This window comes from Periplaneta americana, chromosome 8 (genome assembly GCF_040183065.1).
Source record: "Periplaneta americana isolate PAMFEO1 chromosome 8, P.americana_PAMFEO1_priV1, whole genome shotgun sequence".
NCBI lineage: Eukaryota > Metazoa > Arthropoda > Insecta > Blattodea > Blattidae > Periplaneta > Periplaneta americana.
The window spans coordinates 22,546,967-22,567,271 of NC_091124.1; the positions used below are offsets into that span (position 1 = coordinate 22,546,967).

Sequence of the window (20,305 nt, forward strand, 5' to 3'; positions counted from 1 at the left end):
CTACTACTACTACCACCACCACTGCTGCTACTATTACTACTACCAGCACTACTACTACTACTACTACTAATACTAATACTACTACCACCACCATTACTACTACTACTACTACTACTACTACTACTACTACTACTACAAATTTGTTACTTGAGGCTTTCTTAATATGCAGTTCGGAAGCCATCTTTGAGTTGGAGCTACATAGTATTTTTGTTGAGGATCCAGATGTGAGATAATGCGAACGTGTTTATTTGTGTTAGAGGTGGAAACCCAATTCTTCTCACGTAACTTCGGATATACTCAGCTGGATCTTGGCCCGCGGCTCTGAGTTCCTTGACTAGTCTTGGTTATTTTGCCGAAGGACTGTTCTGTGGCTCAGCTTCGAGTGTTTGTCTTCACTCGATCGAAACACTGGCAAAGTCGTCTGCTTGTGTTCCGACAGACTTAAACTTTGAAAGTTGAACCTCACATTGGGACCTTGTGGATGATAAGCTACCCATCGCGAAGTGTGGGTTGGTTACAACGTTCTAATATTAATAGATTTTGTTTAACTCTCTTGAGTTCATCTTTCATTAAGTGATCGGAGATGAAAGTCAATGAAAAGTAATAATTGTATATTATGCATGTCTCTTGTAATTTCTTTCCCTCTTATTTTTTTCATATCTTCATTTTCTCTTAATTTGTTTTGTAATTTAAGTCTTCCGTTCCTTTTCTTTAAACTGCTTTTTCACTTTATTTCCTCTCATTCTATTCCTTACCATTTCTTTCCTTTGCTTTCCTCTTTTTCCAGTCTTCAATTTTCTTCCCTTTCCTCTTGGTCTTCTTTCTCCTTTTATTTTCACCTTTTGTTTCCGTTCATTTTCCACTTATTTCTCTTCTTTGAACTTTTTGTTCCTCGTCTTTATTCTTCTTATTTCTCTTCTTTATTTTTCTTATTTCCCTTCTTTTTACTTTTTATTTTCCTTCTTTATCCTTTTATTTCTCTTCTTTATTCTTTTTATTTTTCTTTTCTGACTTTTTATTTTTCTTCTGTATCCTTTTTATTTCTCTTATTTATCCTTTTTTCTCTTATTTATTATTTTATTTATCTTTGTTATTTTTAGTTCTCTTTTATTGTCCTTTTATTTCTCTGTTTTTTTTTCCTTTTGTTTCTCTGTTTTTTCCTTTTTAGTTCTCTTCTTTTGTCCTTTTTATTTCTCTTGTGTTTCCTTTTAAAAAGCAACCCCAACTATAACAAAAATAACTAACAAAACGAAAACAATAAATAAACCAAAAGTCTCCTTAAACATACTGTCTATAGAAATATCTATATTTAAAGATTCTAAATCCATCGCAATTATCTGCCGAAATAGTAAATTAATAATAATCATAAGACAAAAATTAGTATTTATCTTCTTTTTTTTCCATTCATTTCTTCTCGTTTGTCAATTTTATTTTTCTTCTTTTCCCCTTTTCATTTCTCTTCTTTTTTCCCTTTTCTTTTTTCTTTTTCCTTTTCATTTCTCTTCTTTTTCCTTTTTATTTCTCTTCTTTTACCTTTTTATTTTCTTTTTTCCTTTTTATTTCTCTTCTTTTCCCCCGTTTCATTTATTTCCTTTTTTCCTTTTTATTTCTCTTCTTTTCCCCCCCTCTTCATTTCTCTTCTTTATTCCTTTTTATTTTTCTTCTTTTTTCTTTTCATTTCTCTTCTTTTTCCTGTTTATTTTCTTCTTTTTCTTTTTTATTTCTCTTCTTTTGCCCCTTTTCATTTCTCTTCTTTTTCCTTTTTATTTTTCTTCTTTTTCCTTTACATTTCTTCTTTTTTCTTTTCATTTCCCTTCTTTTTCCTTTTCATTTTCTTCTTTTTCTTTTTTATTTCTCTTCTTTTCCCCCTTTTCATTTCTCTTCTTTTTTCCTTTTTATTTTCCTCTTTTTCCTTTTCATTTCTTTTTTTTTTCCATTTTATTTATCTTCTTATTTTCATTTTATTTTTTCTATTTTCTTTTTCCATTTACATTTCCCTTTTTCCGTTTTATCTCTCTTCTTTTTTTCCTTTTTATTTCTCTTTTTCTTTTTATCTCTATTTTTCCTTTTTTATTTCTCTTTTTTCATTTTTATTTCTCTTCTTTTTTCCCCATTTTCTTTCTCTTCGTTTTTCTTTTCATTCCCATTTTGCTTTTTATTTCTCTTCTTTTTACTTTTTATTTCTCTTCATTTTTCCATTTCATTTCTTCTCTTTTATAATTTTTATTTCTCTTTTCCCCTTTTCATTTACATTCTTTTTCCTTTTTATTTCTCTTCATTTTTCCATTTCATTTCTTCTCTTCTGTCATTTTTATTCCTCTTTTCCCATTTTCATTTATATTCTTTTTCCTTTTTATTTCTCTTCATTTTTTCATTTCATTTCTTCTCTTTTGTCATTTTTATTTCTCTTTTCTCCTTTTCATTTATATTCTTTTTCCGTTTTATTTCTCTTCTTTTTCCGTTTTATTTCTCTTCTTTTTTCCTTTTCATTTCTCTTCTCTCCTCCTTTTCATTTCCCTTCTTATTCCGTTTTATTTTCCTTCTTTTTCCTTTTCATTCCCTTCTTTTTTCCTTTTTATTTCTCTTCTTTTAACCTTTTTGTTGCTTTCTTTTGTCCTTTTTATTTAATTTCTTTTGTCATTTTTATTTTACTTCTTGTGTCCTTTTTATTTCCGTATTTTTTCGTTTTAATTTTTCTTGTTTAGAAATTTCTTTCCTCTTCTCTTTGTTATTTTTTTACATTAAATTAAGTTGTCATTATAATTATGATAAAGCTGAGTAAGTTTTATGCATTTGTTATTCATTTGTTACTGGTGTTCTGTGCTAAAGACAACTTCTGTGCTTACATGACGACAAAGTTTTTAGATAAGAAACTTGCACTCATTACTACGTAATTTGTTACATTAAGACATTCGTGGGGTTAGAAAATATGTGGAATTCCCTAATGATTTCCGCATCGGTACACATTTCCCATTATTCATCGGTTTAAAGAGATTCGTCTTCAGTAATTACTTCCAGATTTGTGTTTTTCGACCTGTTTCCAATAGTTCGCCTGCAGTGTACTGGAGGGTTTTTTCTTCTGGCATCTGCTGCGGAGGTGAGGCGAGGCGAGGCTCCCCCGACTCGCAATGTTTACCGCTCAATTTGCGGCCAGGACATGGATCCCATGCTAATCCCTCCATTCGTTAACTGAGGACAGAACACTGGAAGGGAGTTGGTTGGACTTATTTCTCAAGCTTCGTAGTCCGGGCGGATTTGATCACGTCTCCGTCGCAGTCCTCTTTGTCATATTTACCTCAGCGACACCATTTCTGTTTTCAATTAGAAAACAGATTCGTGGCTTTAGGAGAAATCTTCCTCGTCGGAGATGGGATTTGTATTCTCTTCCAAGGCTTCTTACAAGAATTACAGTTATTATATTTTAGAAAAAAAAATTTATAGACCATATCATTTTGGTTTGTCGTCGTCTTACGAATTAACAAGGAAAAGCAGTATAATGTACCTTAAAGTAGTGTTGAGCATGCGTTTTATTTGCCTCTCTTTTTGTACACAGTAACCTTCTTTATACTACAGGGTGAACAATCTATACTAATAATAAATCTGTAGCCAAAATTTTTTTGGTAATTTTCGATTTTCCAAAAATAATTGGTGTTAACATGTATAATTAACCATCCTGAAACCGAAAATAGCTTTTTTGAAATTTTTGTTTGTATGTCTGTCTGTCTGGATGTTTGTTACCTTTTCACACGATAATGGCTAAAAGGATTTCGATGAAAATTGGAATATAAATTAAGTTCGTTGTAACTTAGATTTTAGGCTATATGGCATTCAAAATACTTTATTTAAAAGTGGGGTTATAAGGGGGCCTGAATTAAATAAATTGAAATATCTCGCTTATTATTGATTTTTGTGAAAAATTTTACATAACAGAAGTTTCTTTAAAAATGATTTCCGATAAGTTTTATTCTATGCAAAATTTTGATAGGACTGATATTTAAGGATATACAAGACTTTTAAAATAACAATACAATACATTTTCACCGCCGCCTCAGATTATAACGTCCATTTTTTTTTTTTTTTTTTTTTTTTTTTTTGTAAAAACTCAATCCTAATGTCCCTTAAGTTTGGAGACCTTAAAGATGAGCTAACAAAATATTTATTTACCTATAATCCGAGCCGTATGTATGTGTGTTTGTGTGTGTGTTTTTTTCGGATAGTGAAGCGTTTTTAACAGTGTCCAGTACAATTATTCCATTAATGAATATTCAGACGTTTAAACATTCAAATGTCAAAAAGGTTTGCCTGAATGGACATCTGAATATGAATATTTTTCTGAATGGATATGTAGCTAAATGAGGAAAGGTTTTGGCGCCCCGGATGTGTGGATAGTGAAACGCACGTATGTGCCTGAATTGAATGCATGATTATATAGTGATAGATATTGTTTTCAGTTATATATTCTTGCATGCATAGTTGGATAATGAAATGTTTGCATTTGTCTCAATGAATAGTTCGATAGCAATGAAGTATTTCCAGTGTTGTACAGTACTTGCCTTGTTCCGTTGTCATGTATAAATAAAACGGAATCTGAAGGATCGCGAAGACTTTGTCGTAGAACTACGAACGGTGACGCCTCGTCAGTCAGAATTTTGGCAGGTATCTGTCGTGAAACTTGATTAACATGCAAATTGATTTCGCAAACCAAACCGCAGCGGAACTAAATGTGTATTCAAGCGTGCAAATAGATAAACGCTGTGCCAATGTCTGCTGGAACGAAGATGAGTGAACAGGTTTCCAGGAAGCACTGCCATCTTGAGTTTGAGTTCGTGCTTGAATGGCCTTTTTAAACTTCTCAAAACTAGTGTTGCATTACGTTTTATTATTTTTAAGCATTGTAACGATTTTAGTTTCAATGACTTGTATCCTACGTTATCCATCGTTAGTGCAAATAAGATTTGTGTATTCAATTGGTATTATATGCTATTTAATATAATTATTCGTCCAATAATGTTTACGAATGATTAAATGAATCATTCGAGGAAGAATATATCGAGAGCATATCTTCAGTATAAAACAGTTGCCGACGTTAACCTTTTGAGTGGAACGAAAATTAATTAAATGTCAGTTACGTTACTTACTTACTGGTTTTTAAGGAACCCGGAGGTTCATTGCCACCCTCACATAAGCCCGCCATTGGTCCCTTTCCTGAGCAAAATTAATCCATTCTCCATCATCATATCCCACCTCCCTTAAATCCATTTTAATATTATCTTCCCATCTACGTCTCGGCCTCCCTAAACGTATTTTTCCCTCCGGCCTCCCAACTGACACTCTATATGCATTTCTGGATTCGCCCATACGTGCTACATGTCCTGCCCATCTCAAACGTCTGGATTTAATGTTTCTAATTATGTCAGGTGAAGAATACAATGCGTGCAGTTCTGTGTTGTGTAACTTTCTCCATTCTCCTGTAACTTCATCCCTCTTAGCCCCAAATATTTTCCTAAGCACCTTATTCTCAAACACTCTTAATCTCTGTTCCTCTCTCAAAGTGAGAGTCCAAGTTTCACAACCATACAGAACAACCGGTAATATAACGGTTTTATAAATTCTAAATTTCAGATTTTTCGACAGCAGACTGGATGATAAAAGTTTCTCAACCGAATAATAACAGGCATTTCCCATATTTATTCTGTGTTTAATTTCCTCCCGAGTATCATTTATATTTGTTACTGTTGCTCCCAGATATTTGAACTTCTCCACCTCTTCAAAAGATAAATTTCCAATTTTTATATTTCCATTTCGTACAATATTCTCGTCACGAGACATAATCATATACTTTGTCAGTTACGTTATCCCTTCAAATTAATCTTCTGACGTGCAGTTGTCTGGACTCTAGATCTGTCACATATATACGTAGGCCTACATTAGTTGCCATCCCTGTGAGTCGCATATCGGGCAGAGATAGCGATTTCTCGGAGCTGTGATTTTGGAACTGTAGTCACAGTCGGGACAAGTGACAAACCTATCATTGGTCTCCAAATCACTCCCCATCACTAGTATTTATTCGCGTAATGTCCCTCTTTTTTATCCAAAAATTTGAATGCAAAAATTGAGCAGGGAGAAATTATGCGAAGATTACAAAATATCGAAAACAATATGATCATAAATATTATCAAATATTCATCTATTATTGTAATCAATGTCTAATAATAAACAGCTACACATGTATATGTACAATTTTGAACAATTATGAACAATTTGGTGACTTTTCTTTGTAGCGCTGTAGTCAGTTCCAATGCCGGTAGTCTAACTTTGACTTACCTCAGATCATGGTGTTAAACTTTGCGCGTAAAATATTCGAATTAAAATTATTTTTTGAATTGCGTAAAAATAAACATACATGTATTTAACACTTCATTACTTTCACCAGACAACAAATCCAGATCATCTTCCGTGTCGTCAGAGTAATCATACGTAGACTTTTTCAATAGAGAAGAAATGAGTAATTTACCTTTCGATATTTAGAATCTTCATGAAAAACGCTCTTGAAGGAGAAAAGAATGTTCAATTTTGTTTACTGTAAGAGGGAAAAAATACTCGAGTAAAAAAAAAAAGTCCTAAAAACATTTGTGGATTGGAGAATTACAAGAGTAAATATGGTATATATCATATTTTCTCGAATACCCCGCGCCTTCGAATAAGCCGCGCATCCCACTTCTGAAAGGCAAAAAAAAAAAAAAAAAAGAAAAAGAAAAAAAATACAAAAAATATAACTTTCAAGAAATGTATTTAAGAGACAAATTAAAAACAAACACAGTTCAGTTAACAATAAATTTTATCCTAGAACAGGACGTATTTCAAACCCATCCTATGCACAAGCACAGCACTATGTCAGTTGTCTTACCTTTATTTTGTACGTTACTACGTGATTTCTATGTTCTTCCGCATCTTTTCATAATTTCATGTAAAGGGTCGCTATCTCATACCTTCAGTAATAGGCTACTCGTTTTCAGACGCACCAACTATACACTTGTCACACTTAAACTTGATTCTGACACATGTAGTACTGTTAATCCAAACGCAATAATTATTAACAATGTGAACAGCTGAAATACCCATTCGGGAAGATAATGACATGCGCTACCACCTTAGGAGTTGCACGGGAGGAAAATCGGGCATCATTTCGAATAAGCCGAGCATCCGTATTTTTTACTTGTATATTTCGAAAAAAAAGAGCGCGGGGTATTCGAGAAAATAGGGTGACGAAGTATTGTGTGGTTGTATATTTTCCTACTGCTTATCGCTACTACACATACTATACACATTTATATTTCCTAAAATCGGGCATAATTCCGAATAAGTCGCGCATCCGTATTTTTTACTTGTATATTTCGAAAAAAAAAAGTGCGCGGGGTATTCGAGAAAATAGGGTGACGAAGTATTGTGTGGTTGTATATTTTCCTACTGCTTATCGCTACTACACATACTATACACATTTATATTTCCTAAAATCGGGCATAATTCCGAATAAGTCGCGCATCCGTATTATTTACTTGTATATTTCGAAAAAAAAAGTGCGCGCGGTATTCGAGAAAATAGGGTGACGAAGTATTGTGTGGTTGTATATTTTCCTACTGCTTATCGCTACTACACATACTATACACATTTATATTTCCTAAAATCGGGCATAATTCCGAATAAGTCGCGCATCCGTATTTTTTACTTGTATATTTCGAAAAAAAAAAAGTGCGCGGGGTATTCGAGAAAATAGGGTGACGAAGTATTGTGTGGTTGTATATTTTCCTACTGCTTATCGCTACTACACATACTATACACATTTATATTTCCTAAAATCGGGCATAATTCCGAATAAGTCGCGCATCCGTATTATTTACTTGTATATTTCGAAAAAAAAAGTGCGCGGGGTATTCGAGAAAATAGGGTGACGAAGTATTGTGTGGTTGTATATTTTCCTACTGCTTATCGCTACTACACATACTATACACATTTATATTTCCTAAAATCGGACATAATTCCGAATAAGTCGCGCATCCGTATTTTTTACTTGTATATTTCGAAAAAAAAAGTGCGCGGGGTATTCGAGAAAATAGGGTGACGAAGTATTGTGTAGTTGTATATTTTCCTACTGCTTATCACTACTACACATACTATACACATTTATATTTCCTAAAATCGGGCATAATTCCGAATAAGTCGCGCATCCGTATTTTTTACTTGTATATTTCGAAAAAAAAAAGTGCGCGGGGTATTCGAGAAAATAGGGTGACGAAGTATTGTGTGGTTGTATATTTTCCTACTGCTTATCGCTACTACACATACTATACACATTTATATACTCCTAAAATCGGGCATAATTTCGAATAAGTCCCGCATCCGTATTTTTTACTTGTCCATTTCGAAAAAAAAAAGTGCGCCGGATATTCGAGAAAATACAGTAACTATTGTGTGGTTGTATACGTGTGTATTGTTTACCACTACAACATAGGCCTGCTATACACATTTATATATTCATACCTACTTATATTATTATATACGCCTCTACCCATTGAGCGCCGGCCTTAATGCATACTAATAAAATAATCCAACAGTGTGTTGTTGACTTACAGTTACAAAAACAATGCGGCGTGCTGTACTAATTTCAGTTGTTTGTTTCTGAGCTCCGCCTGCAATTCCGGGGCATCCACTTCGCAGCTCTGCTGCATTGTGGGTATGCCCTCTCCATGTCATAGTTGTACATGCAGCATCACTTGAACTGCATTTGCATAATTGTATTTGCCACGTGTGGTTTGTAAATTGGATATACCCGCTAATTGTGAGCTTCCTACTGTTTATCTATTCGTTTTATGGCTGCGATGACGTAGGATCAGCTAATTAATGGCAAACACGAGGTTCATTACGACTAAGAACACAAGCGTATCGGTGTTGCATAATTCCAGGGCGCTGTGCAGAACAAAACCTTGAGTGTCTGCTATCGAACAGATTATTAGTAAGCCGAGGTTGCCCGTCTGGATAGGCATTCACGATGACTACCCTGTTATGATGTAGTTTTTGGATTTATTCTGTGCTAAGAACTATTTCAAGGTTGCCTGCAGTGCTTTCTTGACCAACATCTCGAAAGGCCTACGATTTCCCAGCAGGTAGAAGTAATGTCATTGTTGTTTTTAATAATGTGACAGCTGGTACGGGGAGCATCTGCATGCTGAAGGGCAGAGGGGGTGTATTACGTCAACGCGACGAGGGGAGGGTGCGCGCGCAACTGCTGCGTGCGGAGTGAAGGGGGGACGGACCCTCCCGACTCTTCCAGAAGTCCGTCGAAGTGGAGATATCCAGATAATTCGAGAGAGCTATCTCTGCACACCCGTAGAAATTTCTCGCAACTATGATTTTGCTATAAAAGAAGAAACGCGAGCGAACCTGGGCAGAGAGTTTTCAGTTTCTTCAGCCATTCAGTGAGTAAGCCAGAGCAAGCAAGCCAGTCTTGTGTACCGGAGTTCGACTCGAGTGTGCGTCCGCAACTGTATCAGCATCCGAAGGCCTGAGTTCGAGTGCAGTGGACCGCAGTTGGAGGGACCTGAGTTCGAGTGCAGTGGACCGTAGTTGGAGGGACCTGAGTTCGAGTACAGTGGACTGTCCCTAAAGGTCTGTGGTTCGAGATACTGTGAACTCGAGTGACTGAGCTAGAAGAACTGTGAACTGAGAACTGACAGTTCTGATTTCTAATAGTGCTTTGTAAATATTAGTTAAGATTAACAGTTCATTGTTGTTCGTAATAGTCCAAGTAAATTGTCATTGTCGTCAGTGGAGAGCAAATCCCATTGTTGCCGAGAGCGTTTAATGTGAATTGTAGAAAGGAATTATTATTGTTGAGTTGAAATAAATTTACAATATTTAATTGTATTAAACATGTTTTCCAGTGTATTAGTCATCCTGGCTCAGAGATACAGTACTGTTCTCCAACCAGGAGATTAACCGTGAAAGGAATGTGCTTACTATTGCGTCATCTATCGGAGCGAAGTATAGCTCGCTCAAGAAACGATTACCGAAAAGCAATGATGGCGTTGCTGTCTGTTTTGACGTGTGTTTGTAGGCACGCCGAGGGAGCGAGAGGTACGAGCCGATGGAAGTACTGTCTCTTTCAAGAATATGAACAAATTAGGACATCGCTGTGGAAATAAAGAACGTAGTAAGAGAAAAATTCGAAGCTAATTAAATGCGCAACATAATTATGTTTACGAATGAAATAATAATACTGTGCGATACAAGACACGTATTCACATGCAATGGAGCAAACTAAAGTCGTAATGTAACTACCATAACGCAAGACTGATTCTATCGATGTTATTTCTCTTCCGACTGTACTCTTGAATATCACTAAAGTTATCTCTTGACCTTTCCTGTCGCCCGCTCTTCCTTATCGCAGTGTTTGATTCGCATTCCTTCCGTCGGTAATCCGTACTTGCGAGATCTATAGATAGATAATATTACCGTTATAAATTCAGTTTAAAAAACATGCGCTCTCCTGCATATGTTATTTCCTGTATGGAGGGATTAAAAGACCAGGAGATTAACCGTGATCTAATTTTGTAACTAGGGTAGTATAAAATGTGTGTATCAGTGTTATAGTTTGTGCTTTGAGAGTTAGCCAATGGAGATGCGTTTACCCACGTGTGTGACCTTATGATATCAACATTCATTCACAGCATTACCCCTCTGCGTCTCATTCCCCTGAGACTTCCTCCTGGTTGGAGTACAGTTTGTGACTTTAGCCCCATACCTCTCACATGAACGCTGTCATTAAGATAATACATCCTTCCTCATGATATACTTGTGCATTTCTGAACAATTTAGTTTATCATGTTATTTATTACTAGAGTCCTGCATTTGGTTGCTTTGAGTACAAGTTATATGCACATGGATCATACTAGCTTCGATTGCAAAGAAGGACTCTGACACGTCTCCCCGCTCTGTTTCGTGTGTTCATATCTGTTTATTCGTATCGAGCAGTATAGGCACGACAGTTGAGACTATAGCTATTAAATTATGCAAAATTACTTCTCTGTCTTGGATAAATTTTCTGATAAAAATAAATTGATTTAAAAAAAATGGTCAAATATCAGTATATTGTTTTAACATAAAATTAAAAAAAATATATGTATATATTTAGTAAGGAATGTAATTGAAAGAGCATGATATTGTAGACATGAGTTTCAGCAATAAAACAAAAGAGAGAGGACATAAAAAAGTTGAAAAGTATGAGTTATGAGTGAAACGCTTCATCGCTCCAAGTGAACTGCCACCATTTTGGATTTTTAAAAAATGTGTAAATAATTTTTTATTGTGAAAATATTTTTCATATAGCAGAAGGACAGTGTCTTACACCTCCTAATTTTAAATTATTGTATAAATTAAAGTAATTGAGCAAAAAAAAAAAAGTTCAATATTTCCAAAATTTTGCTACTGTAGGCTGCACTTAACCTCATAAATGCAATGGAAGATAGGTATATTTTTAAAAGAGCTGTAGCGTTAATAAAAGTGTGAATACCAGACGGCCACTAAACCAGCAGAAAGCTATGTAACTACAGTACATTAATTGACATTTATTGATATTTTCTGTACGATTATAGTGCACAGAAATATATTCTAAAGTCATGTGTGGAATTGTGTGGAATTTGGTTGTTACGTGGGTGGATTGTAGTGTTGATAGTTGGGCAACATTGACCACGAGTGACGTTATTGTAAACTTATCATGTAAAAAACTTTGTGATTTTTCTCTTCTTTAGACGTTACATATAAAAAGTTTTTTTTTCTTTCTCAGAAGTCTGGGTTGCAAGAAAGCAGACCTATAAATAATGTATTCCTTCATTAGTTAGTGTATCTTTAAAGTTAGTGGAATGTCGGGTTGCAGAAGAGGAATTTAACGGTCCACTAGTTGTTGGATGGTTAACCAAGCATCTTTGGATTTCTGAAGTGACGCAATAGGACATTAATAATAAAAAGTGAAAGTCGGCTGCTAGCTGATGTGTGGCATTGCTTTTATTGTTGTCAAAATTTGCAGTAAATATGGACTAATACGAACCAGAAAGAAATCAGGCACAGAAGTTTAAGTGAGAACGATAAATAGACCTATTATTAAAAATAGAACACGAGTGCATTAATTTTATAGAAAATAAAAAGACAGACTGCAAAGCACATAACCTCGTCTTCAGTCGATGAACTAGAATCTGAAGTAAAGAAATAAATAATAACTTCGCTATTCGAAGAATAAATAAATAAATAAATAAATAAATAAGTAAGTAAACAAATAAATAAGCAAATAAGTAATCAAATTAACGTATATGGATGGCTAATAAGAAATACCTCTATCTACAAAAATGGTAATTTAATTTAACCACATTATTATTGTTTTCGTTATTATTATTATTATTATTATTATTATTATTATTATTATTATTATTATTATTATTATTTAAATTAACTGTATTATTATTGTGTTCACAAAATTGGACAGTGTACTAATATTTTGTTCTCAAATAGAATATCTTGGAAAGCAGAAACATATGTAAGAAGTTTGTCTGTTTTGATAAAATAATTTCGAAAAGTTATTTTTTTTTATTTGCGTGCAAATGTACAGATCCGAGGCATCACTTTTTTAGCCATCGATATTTAATATTATTTTAATATCGTGTATATAGGCCTATTATACAAAATATCGCATGCCTGAATCTTACACAGGTAACATTATGACGAATCAGAATATATAGGCCTATATATAAACTGTTCTCCAATACATAAAATGTACGTAAGATGGCTGTCTAAGGGAGGAATAGATATTATTATAGGAGGGAAATCAGATCTCTAACGGACCAATAACACTAAAGATGTTTCTTGCAACGCGTCTTTCGAACTTATCGGTCCGTTAGTGGCTAAAGAAGGAATAAATGCTTTCTTACAACCCACCAGAGTATTAAGTTAAGAGAAAAATATAGATATCCAATCATTGTGTCAATGTGATCATTGTGTCATTGTGTCTGTAGTAAAACATCGTAAATAAGAAAAATCGATGTAAATGAAAAAGATGCAGTTCCTGAAGATGAAGACTCTCTTTATTTGTGTATTTTGTTTGCCATTCAGGCATATAGTGGGACATGTTTACGGATCAAGTGTAATAATATGCCGCTGATTTAATGGAAACTTTTACTGAACAATTACGCGGCCTGCGTTTTTAATTAGAGAGCTTTACATTTTAACATGCAGCGTTTGAACCCATTGTGTGAGTTGGGATATACAGTAGTTCAGGACTGCAACATTTATTTATAACCGTGCATGACAAGTCTAACGATATTGAAAATCAGGCACCACTGAGCACAATAAAACGCGGCGCATATTGTATCAATTTGCATAAAATATTGCAACAATTTGCAATCTGGTAATAGCTTTCGAGTCGATTAGACGAATGTCATGGAAGTAGTCAGAAGGGACTTTGACGAACACATGAAAGATTTAGCTGTCATTGGAAGTACTTGAATAATTGCTTATGACGTTTTATAGTTTGATATAATTATTATTATTTTATTGTTATTGAAAGTTAAGAAAAAAATCATAATTGCACTGTTCAAATGTTACTTTAGGGGATGAGGGGCATATTTTTTTAACATAGCATGAGGGCACATTTTTGCAACAGTTAAAATACAACACAGTACAGTAATAATAACCTGGAATATATCAACGCTTAAGGGTATATGTACGTGAACGAGTGCAAATATTATCAGAAAATGCAGGTTCTAAATTTCTAAAATTTTATAAGAAAATGAACTGACAATTGGACAAAAATAACAAGGTACCACAACAATATTTATTCGAACTTAAATATCTGATACAGGTATAAAAAAGATTACTAATAATATTTTTCAAACCAGTTTTATCAGAGTGTGAAAAATAAAAACAAAGAAATTTTGCACTCATATAATTTGGTAACCATAACATTGTTATGGTCTCTCTGACATCTTTAATATATTTCCTACATATAATAAACACTTATTTCTGAAAGGTAGACTACTCTCAGACATGTAGAGTTGTTTGTTTCAATACAATTAATTTTTTATTTGTCTTATATAAAATATATTAAAATGTACACACTGTTCTGGAACCTATTTTTTCTATTTTCAAAGAAATGGGCATTATTGTAGTCTACCTTTTGCATAAATTCATGTTAAATCAGTGTACAAAATCTTTAAAATTCTATCTCTAATGGTTGTGGAGTTATGAAATATTATGTGTGAAAATTTTCAAGTTTTGGAAAATTTAATTTAAAGTAAAAAGTGAATTCTTAAAAATATTATTAGTAACTTTTTCATACTTTTATCAGATATTTAAGTTCTAATAAGTCTTGTTGTGATACCTCATAATTTTTGTCAAATTGTGAATTCATTTCTTTATAAAATTTTAGAAATCTAGTGCCTGCATTTTCTGGTAATAATTGCGGCCGTTCACATACATATACCCTTAACTTGCAAGTAAGTTAATTTAATACATTTCTTACGTGCGTTAAACAAGTAAGGTTTTTACTATAAACTTCTTAATTCGTGGAGTCAGCATGCTTTCTGAAGGATAATGTTATTGAGTTAAGTGCTAAATTTACAGACCGGATTTTATGTAATTACATATCCTGTTCCTGGATATGTAGCTAAGGGAAAAGAAAAAATATTGGCGAATCACCAGTTAAAATGCAAATCGAGCTTTCAGGTATGACTCCCTGTAAAGCTGATTTGAATAATTGCGAGGAAAAAATTGTTCTGGGGCCGGGCATCGAACCCAGGACCTTTGGTTAAATATACCAACGCTCTACCAGCTGAGGTACCCGGGAACTCTACCAGACACCGATCCAATTTTTCCCTCTACATCCACAGACCTCAAAGTTGGCTGACAACCGTCAAGCAACCAACATTGAGTGCACACTAGCTTTGTGTGACTTAAATTGTGGTTTTCTGTTAACGAACAGTGACGTGTATTATGCAAATCGAGCTTAGTGAGTTAATGTGAGACAACCGATATACAGGTGGTCCGTTTGGATATGGATAAAATAAAAAAACCGTAAAACATTTACTATTGAATTTTATTTGTTGAAGCTTTGTGCATACAACACTGAAAGATGGGAGATTCCTCAGAGCTTAACATGACCCCCATTGCGCACCCTGCACAACTCATAACGGTGATGCTATTCCTCCCATGTCCGTTGTAACATAAGAGAGGCGATTTGTTGTAAAGCTTGAGTAATTTTTACTCTCAGATCATCAATATTCCTGGGTTTCTGTGAACATATAATGTCTAACAAAACCCCACACGCAGAAGTAAGAAGAGGTTTGGGGATCAAGCCAAGCGCTAGCTGCTTCTCATATTGGGTTTCGCCTGCGATCTCCTAATTGTTTTTTTTTTTTTTTTTAGCACAGAACCTGTTTCTACAAATGTTCGATACCACAACATTATGGAATCGTATTTAGATACATTACACACACCATACTCACGTCGAAATTCCTTTTGAACTGTTTTAACACTTTCAAATTTAGCATACCAAAGAACACGTTGTGCCCGCTATTAATTTGTAGTAGCCATTTTAATTATCTACGATTTTCATTTGTCCTTTCAGATTATGCATTGTTGATTGTCATATATGGAAACTCCCATCTTTTAATCATAATATAACCAGCAAGAAATTTTTCCTACTATCATAATAGCTTTATAATAATAAATTAATGTTATCCATATCCAAACGAATCATTCTGCATCATCAAGCAGTACATCTCACTTGACGATGTATGTCAGTCAGAGGAAGAACAATTGTTTGTATGCATCTGAAGTCTGATTAGTGGAATATGTAGCTAATCGCCGATGTATCAAATAACTGGCCACTCTACCTCATTACCTCCTGGCCTAGTTGTCTCATGAGTGATACCTTATTGGTGTTACTTATGAGGTTCAAACCTGTTTTAGGACAGTTGACTAAACAAAAAAAAAATGGAAACGATTATAAAAGATGAAGCAGTGAAGATGATGGCGATGACGATAATAGAAAAGTCGAAGATGAAGAGGAAGAAAATAAATGAGCCGTTCAGAGCAGAAGTGGTGTAAGTCAAGAATGGGTAATGAAGGTTAAAGTAAACATTCTGTAAAATACAGCACAGCGTAGCAATTAGTATTCAATTTATTTAAACTATTAGTAGTCAGTGGATAGCAAGAAGTACATATTAATTGCTACTTTGCGCTGTATTTTGCAGAATTTTTACTTTAAACCTCATTACCCAATTCTGACTTACACCACTTTTGTACTGAACGGCTCATATGATTAAAATCGTGAACATGAAAACAAAAAGATGAATGTGAATGGTGAAAATATGATTATGTTAATGGTAATGAGGATGAGGAGATAGAGAAGAAGACCGGAAGGATAGGATATATGAAATAGTAATATGCGTTACAAGAGCGGTATGTTGAAGTTTTCATGTTCGAGGAAAAGTTTGAAAAAGCGAAACGTAGTTGAGCTTTTTTAATTTCCGAGAATTGAAAGAAAACATACCGCTCGTGTATCGTACAATATTTTGTGCGAAGATCGTTTATTACATACCTGAAAGAGGAATTTCTAATTAGTTGCAATGAAATCTCCATCTTGGTTTCTGTTCAATGACGGCAAGTTTGCAAAACATAAATATCTATCTTCAACATTGTTGCTTCAAAATGTTTTCTGTGTTTACTATACTCCAGCAGGCCGTGATATACGTCTGTCTTTTTTTTTTCCCCCCAGTCTATAAATGCGAACTTAAAACAGACGGTAAGGTTATGTAACTTGTTGATTTTTTCACGGCTTCCTTAATGTTACTTGCATCACGAATGCAGAAACTTTAGTGGAGTTGTAGAGTTTACTTAATTTTTGCAAATATTTAAAAACAATAATTAACAGTGCAATTTAGGTGAAATTGCAGTGGTAAGTTTCCAATTTATAATTATTACTATATTCAACGTCTCTAAAAATAATATGTTAAAAGCCTAAAGTAGTAAAATGAATATGTCACTTAAGCGGTAAGAAGAGGGAAATTGTTACATGTGTTAGGTTGGGAATACTGAATGTGGAATTTTATACTTTCCGCGGATTGGTTTTGTGCGGAAACCAAGCAAATACGCACGATCTCCCACAAAAGAATTTTTGTGGTATGATCGTAGCTCTAGTACGCTACGGTTTTTATTTCGAAGCTGGAAGACGGGAAGAAATGATCAAACAGATTTGATTTAGAAATATAATTCAGGATCAGCATGTCTTGAGTTTACTTAACATCGGCTTCCTTTCATCAAAGCGTTATGTAGAGTTTGTTTAATGCTTTCGAGTCAGACGAATGTATTGGAATTTTATAGATAAATCTCTGGTTACATTCAAGCAAAGGAGAGTATAAACTATATTTAGCATGCGAATATCTGAGTAAATCTTATTGGTGATTAAGGAATGTTTTGGAACTTGTCAGATTTCTAGAACGCAAAGTAACAAACAAAACCAATTAGTTCTGAATGGCACGCCCTTCACATATACGAGTAGACTAGGTTTTGTGTACTTTTGGCTGCAGTTGAGACGCATTTGCCAGCGTCTTTCGCAAGCATTATGAGAAATATTTCGTGGTTACGTACCGAGCAGGTTTTTTTTTCATGGCAGTCGCGGAAAAGGCGCAATACCGAGATAAATCAGTTAGGCGCCGCCGCGTCTTTTTCTCGGTCGAAACCGACGGCGAGCGTCTGTTCGCACCAGCGCTGCAGAGCGTCTTGGCCCAGACAAGTTAATATACCCTCCGTCTGCGCAGAAATGTGGCGGTGAAACCATTGGAACAAGTGGGTACAGACGGATAAACTGTCACAAATTGGGTTGTTGCCATGGAGTTCTACATGTTCTTCATATAATATATTGTACTGTATTGCCATAATTCATACAGAATCGAAGTCCCTCCTCTTAAATTGAAAGAGAGGAACTCTTCTCGTCATCTATAGACAGACAATACATAAAACCAGATTAGCTGTTTAGATATCATTATTGGAAGCTTAAATTTTCTCAATCTCTTCTCCCCCTGATCGCCATTGTCTTACTGTTTGTTGAATTTGGTATGTTTGTTTGTTTTTAATGCACAGTTTTTGTCCTACGTCAGTGGTCGTCAGCACTCGCTGAAATGGGTAAAGGGTAAGCGGAGCAACGTGATTTGGCCCGTTGTGCAACAGGAAGAGGTAGAGAGCATACCTGCGGGTAAGAGACGCTAGCCCGAGAGTGCACTGAGTTACGACCGCTGTCCTACGTCATAAAGAAACTTCTTAAATAAGAATTTCTTCGCTTCTTCTTCTTGGTTTTCTTTTCTCTTCATACTCTTATGATAGTAATTCTACTACTGTTGACAAAGTTGTCACTTCTTTCTTTTCTCTCTTCGAGTCATCTTCGTCCTCCACCAATCTGTCTTCTGTTTCTCTTCCCACTCTAGTATAGGCCTATCTTCTGTTCATCTCCTATCACCAATCTTTCTCTTATGTTCATCTTTTTTCTCCAGTCTTTGTTTTGTTCATCGTCCTACTCCAGTCTCTGTTGTGTTCATCTTCCTTCTCCAGTGTCTGTTGCGTTCATTTTCCTCCTCCAGTCTCTGTTGTGTTCATCTTCCTTTTCCAGTCTCTGTTCTGTTCATCTCTCTTCTCCAGTTTCTCTGTTCTGTTAATCTTCCTCCTCCAGTCTCTGTTGTGTTCATCTTCCTTCTTCAGTCTCTGTTGTGCTCATCTTCCTTCTCCAGTCTCTGTTCTGTTCACCGTTCTCCTCCAGTCTCTCTTGCGTTCATTTTCCTTTTCCAGTCTCTCTGTTCTGTTAATCTTCCTCCTCCAGTTTCTGTTGTGTTCATCTTCCTTCTCCAGTCTCTGTTGTGTTCATCTTCCTTCTCCAGTTTCTTTGTTCTGTTAATCTTCCTCCTCCAGTCTCTGTTGCGTTCATCTTCCTTCTCCAGTCTCTCTGTTCTGTTAATCTTTCTCCTCCAGTCTCTGTTGTGTTCATCTTTCTTGTCCAGTTTCTTTGTTCTGTTCATTGTCCTACTCCAGTCTCTGTTGTGTTCATCTTCCTTCTCCAGTCTCTGTTCTGTTCACCGTTCTCCTCCAGTCTCTGTTGCGTTCATTTTTCTTCTCCAGTCTCTCTGTTCTGTTCATCGTCCTACTCCAGTCTCTGTTCTGTTCATCGTCCTCCACCACTCTCTCTTTTGTGTTCATCTTTCTTCTCCAATCTCTCTCTTTTGTTAATCTTCCTCTTCCAGTCTCTATAGTGTTCATCTTCCTTCCCCAGTTTCTGTTCTGTTAATCTCCCTCCTCTAGTCTCTCTTCTGTTAATGTTTCTCCTCCAGTCTCTCTCTTCTGTTCATCTTCCTCCACAAATCTCTCCCTTTTATTCATGTTCCTCATCCAGTCTCTCCTTTCTGATCTTCAAATTGTCCTTCTATTCCTTTTGTTCTTTTATTTTGCTTCTTTTCCTTCACTCTCGTTCTTTTGTTCGTCTTTCTACTCCACGTTTACTCAGTTATATTCTTTTCGCTTCTTGTTCCCGCTTCGTAGCTGTTAAGTAATAGCCTTAGAGCAGTCTTGCGATGGTGACTAATATTTGCGGGCGAGAGCTATTTTCTGCCCGCAGCGCGCGCGCGGAGCTCTTTTACCTGTAAACATTGCTAAAGGATGTACAGATCTTAGAACAAGCGCATCATGACGGAACAAAAGCGCTCATACAATAAAGTTTCAAGGAAGAGTGGAAGATACAATATTTATGCTTCGAACATGGTGATGAAGTCCAGTGTTTGTGTAAAAAAAAATATCATTTGCAAAAAAAGCAACATAAAACGGCATTATGAGACGCAACATAAAAAAAAATATGGGCATTATTCAGGAGAAGAGAGAAATAAATTGATTTCGGAATTGACATCGAAGATAAATTAATTTACGTTTGGGTCAGTAGATTGTATCTAGATTCCTTTTATTTCTTTATTTTAAATGTATTGTTGATGTTTTATTTGTTGCTTGTTTCTGGATATTTACTTTTATTAGACTACGTGTTTCTTTAATTTAGAAATAATGTTTTATCTTTGATTGCACTTTAACTTATACTATTACTAAGCTCAAAAAGCCAATTCACTTTTATTCCAATAACTATTTTCAGGATTTTGAGCAAATATGAACTAAACATTTTGAAAACTTTGATGCAAGGAGCTTTTTTTTAGTAACGTCAATATAAAATATACTT

The 20,305-nt window shown here is 34.9% G+C and overlaps 1 protein-coding gene across 4 annotated transcripts in view; it reads left to right on the plus strand.

Annotated features, from left to right (window-relative positions):
• The window catches only part of spas (spastin), a 614,416-nt gene that overhangs the window by 250,154 nt on the left and 343,957 nt on the right, over nucleotides 1–20,305 (plus strand). The gene's annotated exons all lie outside the window — the stretch shown is intronic.